Source organism: Theobroma umbraticum, unplaced genomic scaffold (assembly GCF_002168275.2).
Source record: "Theobroma umbraticum cultivar Fairchild unplaced genomic scaffold, ASM216827v3 scaffold_130.0, whole genome shotgun sequence".
In the NCBI taxonomy this organism is placed as follows: domain Eukaryota; kingdom Viridiplantae; phylum Streptophyta; class Magnoliopsida; order Malvales; family Malvaceae; genus Theobroma; species Theobroma umbraticum.
In genome coordinates this window covers 192,272-197,267 of record NW_018397264.1, presented here as the reverse complement: position 1 = coordinate 197,267, position 4,996 = coordinate 192,272, and positions in this window count along the sequence as shown.

Sequence of the window (4,996 nt, the reverse complement as noted above, 5' to 3'; positions counted from 1 at the left end):
CATCTAGTATATCATCTAGATGATAAGCCGTATCTTTGAGTTTTCCCAGCCAATTCTTGATAGCCTCACTCTTCCACTGCTTCTCCTCTGCATCAAGAAGTACCGCTTGGATCGTACTTAAGGTGCTCTGCAGACTCTCGAGCTCGGTTTTCAAGCCCCCAGTGATCCCAAACTCTTCAAGCCACAGAGAGTTTATGTTCTCCAAGATGGTGTTTAGAACGGCTGAAAGAAGAGCATCTGCCATCTCCACTCCCCAAAAATTTGACAACACGAGAACAGAGAAGTGAGAACTGAAAATGGATTAATACTTAGATCTGTAAATTTTGCCAAGAAGTAACGATGGAAATGCAGGACAATTACAAAAGAGAGAAAAGACCAAATTCTGTCCACATTCAATTTTGAGGCCATGTGATGTAACATATGCTATCAGCCATCAATTTGTCTAGTTGCAAGTGTCCGATTAAAAAAGAAAAGAGAAAGGCAAATGAAATGTCCAAGAAGTGGTTAGTAATAAGTTGTCAAAAGTTGTCCTTTCTGGTTTGTGTCCAAGGCTTCACGCGGTGTTGCCTGAATGCCCTTTCCCTTCCACTTTCTCTGTCTGTATTCCGTAACGAGACTCTTCAAAAAGCTTTGCCGAACATCAAAATTACTTTATATTTGACCAAAGTTAATGGGTTACATCAATTTTGCTAGGATGCATTCTTCTTTTATTGCCGCTTTTGGGTGTAGCGGTTAAAATACTTTATAATTAATAATTTATCCGTTAATGCCCCATTTGGCTTAACTAGGCACACCGTGTTGATCTTTGATTTTTTGACATGACCATCGCACTAAATTCCTATCCTCACCAACCCACTTTAATTATCGCATCTAATTAGTAAAATCAAATTCCCCTTGTATTTTATGCACATCCAATACAAGTCAAATTCCAACACGGAAGCTGCAATTTTTTAAGAGTAATCAACTATCTAATGGCAAAGGTGATCTATCTTGCTCTTGCACCAATTTATGCAGATTAATTATATACTATCTCCTTAATTCTAGTTCCTATATAATGGACCTCAACAACCGTTTTAGCATCCTCAAACCAATGCTAAATGTTATGCTTTCAACTAACACAATCATCCTTGACAAACCCATGAATAGTTTGATCTCTCATGTAACATACAGAGAACATAAGTTGAGTGTCGACTTTTAAATGACACAAAACTAAAAAATGAGGCATTTTTTGTTTTTTATTTTTCAACTTTTCCTCTTCAGGCTTCATAAAAACTAGAGAGACCTGTACAAAAAATTAATTTTCAATAAATATCATCATTGAGACAATTTATATTTAGAAAGTAGACATTATCTTTAATAACCCTTAAAAATGTAGATATTTAATTTGATACACCAAGAAATATTAAACAGAGTAAGTGCAATAATATAATGTTAGACATTTTCAATAATATAATAAGTGTGAGATACAATCCCACAATAAAAGAAACAAAGGAAAGAGTGTTCTTCAAATAAATAGGAGTATAAGTCCTTGATTAGTAGTTGGATCAACCTATGTGTAAATGAGAATAAGAAATAAATCTCATTCTTGACAAATAAAAATTTAGCCATTGGGAGAAGGCAATAAACTGAAGATTTAAAGAACTGTTAAGAGAACATGCAAAAAGTTAGATAGAATGGTGCATGGATGCTACTCATTACAAAAATAACATTGTTTCACTCTTTATGAACAACATACGTGAGGCGGTTGATATGGTTGAAAATAGTCTTTGGACAAACTGGGAATACTGTTGGCATGTTCGTTGCGCAAAAAATGAGCACAAATGGGAAGAGGTTTGGGTTTGTGAGATTTGATCGATTATCAACCATTAAAAGGGCAAAAAGTATGTTCGATGGAGTGTGGTTACTTGATCAAAGAATAAGGATCAATATTGCAAAGTTTGCTGGACAAGAAGAAAGGAAGGGCATAAGACAAGAGATACCAGAGAAAGAGCTAAAAATCCAAATGAAGATTGTAATCAGAAGATAGATCACAATGCCAAACTATCTTATGCCCAAAGGTGCTAAAAGGAAACCCAGAAGCCATGGTTATCATTGCAAGACATGAAAAATGGAGAGAAACAGATCAAAAGTTTCATGGAAATGATTAAAAGTGAGAACTTGCACTGTTTGGAGAGAAGTATTGTGGCCATAACCAAATATTATGTTAGTGCTGATAAATTAAGGATGGTTTTCGATTTAGAAAGTAACAAGGGATTATCATTGAGGCATTTAGCCCCAAACCATTTTCTCATCACTTTTTACAACAAATATATGTTTAAAGAGTAAAAGAAACAAAATTGAAACTAGTTACAAAAGTAGTAATTTGACACCATTGAAGTATGGTCCGAAGAATTCCAACTAAAGTTATTCCTTAAATGGATTGCAGTATATGGGGTGCCAATTCATGCTTAGTGCATGAATACATTCTCAAATATCGTAAAAGGTTAGAGAGAATTATTTTTTATTGAGGCAAGAGTCATGAAAAACCAACTTCAATTTTGGGGTGATAAGCATAGGGATTGATACTATGGAGAAGATAGAAGAAAAGAAGAAAACGCTTGTGGGAGAAAAAGTTTATCACATGCTTGTAAAGGAGAAAAAGATGGAAGAAGGAACATACCTGAAACAAGGCAATGAAGGGGAAAAGGAACTAACGGGTGGTGCTTGTGATAATTTTCCAAAAGAATTATCAGTCCAAAGTCCTTGCTTCATAGTGGAAAGGGTTGGAGATGATGACTTAGAGAATGAGGATTACGTGGTAGTAAATGACTGGCTAGGAAAAAGGATGATAAAAGATATAGAAAACCCAACAGATGCAATGTCAAACTGCGATGTATCATGCAACCATGCTAACCCAAAACATTAAAAGTGCATAATAATGCCGAGTGTGAAATAGGCAAGCAATCAGAAAATATTCAAAATCTAAGTAAAGAATTAAACTGTTTGATCAAAAATAAAAAATTACATAAAAAGTTATTTATAATAATTAACTAAACCTAAAGTTACTTGGTGTGTAAATAAAATAATTATAATAATCAATTAAACTAAAAACTATCTGATGTGCAAGTAAAGAAAATAGTAAATAAAAAAATATTCTAATCCTAGACTTTCTTAGAGTATAAGTAAAATAAAAAAAATAAAAAAAAAACTTCCCTAAAATATTTTTAAAAATTAATAATTACAGTTAATACTGACACTCCCCTTCAAGTTGGATCATAGATATTAGTCATGCCCAACTTATCAATTATACCATGAAACACTTTTTCTAAAACTGTTTTCGTGAAAATATCAATTAATTAACTTTCAAACTAGACAAATGAAAATTATATAATTTTTTATCGAAGTTCTCCTTAATGAAATGTCAATCAATTTCAACATGCTTGGTGCGATCATGTTGTACAGGATTTTGTGCAATTTCAATGGCTACCTTATTATCACAATAAAGATTCATAGGTTTTGCATATTCAATTCCCAACTCTTTGAGAATACTCCTAATCCATAATAATTCGCATACTCCATGAGCCACACCTCGAAATTTAGTTTCTGCACTTGATCTTGCCACAACCTTTTGCTTCTTGCTTTTCCAAGTGACAAGATTACCTTCCACAAAAGTAAAATAACCAGATGTGGATCTTCTAGTTGTTTGATCACCTGTCTAGTCAGAATTCGTAAATCCTTTAATGTCAAAGACACCATTTTTTGAGAACAACAAACCTTTGCCTGGAGCACTCTTCAAGTATCTTAAGATTCGATACACTGCATTCATGTGTTCTTCACTTGGAGCATGCATAAAGTGACTTAGGACACTTACAACATAAGTCATATCCAATCTTGTGTGTGACAAATAAATTCATCTTCCAACCAATCATTGATAATGACCATTATCTATTGGAACTTGATCTACTGGTTTGCAAGCAAGCATTCCGTTTTCAGTTAAAAGATCTAGCACATATTTCCTTTGTGAAAAGAAAATCCCTTGTTTCGATCTTGCAACCTCAATCTTTAAGAAATATTTAAGTTGCTCCAAATCCTTCATTTCAAATTTAACAACCCAATATTCTTGTAATGCTTTCATTTCGTATAAGTCATCTCCTGTCAAGACCATATCATCGATATACACAATTAAAGCTGTTAACTTCCACTCTTTGTGTTTTATAAATAAAGTATGGTTTGAATTACTTTGGTTATAACCAAATGCTTTCATTTTATAAGAAAACCTCTCAAATCAAAGCCTAGGTGACTGTTTCAGCACATATAGTGACTTCTTTAGTTTACAAATTTTCCTTTTACACAAAGAATTGTGTTTAATTCCTTATGGTAACTCCATGTAAACTTCTTCCTCTAAGTCTCCATTGAGGAAAACATTTTTAATATCAAATTATTGTAAAGGCCAATCTCATTTTGCTGTTATAGATATGAGAATGCGACTTGCATTAATTTTGACTACTAGTGCAAATGTCTCTTGATAATCCATCCTATATCTCTGCCTATACCCCTTTGTACTAACCTTGTTTTATATTTGTCAATGCTGCCATCTGCTTTGAGTTGCACTGTAATTACTCATCTACATCCAATCATTTTTTTTTTCTTTCGAGTAAGAGAACCAGGAATGCAGAAATGATTGAAGGAAACGCAAAGATGAATGAGATTGGTTGGTAGTAAAAGGTTTTTCTCTTGTGTCCCACACAGTGCTGACTTGACCGGATAAAGCAAATGGAAAGCATGCATCAGAAACATAAGCCTATTGTTATCAGGGTCTTCGGTAACTTGTTCATTACCCGAGTCAATGGAAGCATAAGTCCTTTCCCTGTACATTACTCTGTAACTTTCCCAAGTCTCATACACTTTCCAAGTAAGGACCCCCGATTAGTTTATTAGTTTTTGTTAAACATATATTGTGCTTGAATGATTTTATATGTACTAATAATAATAATAATAATTTACAAATCGAGTTGAT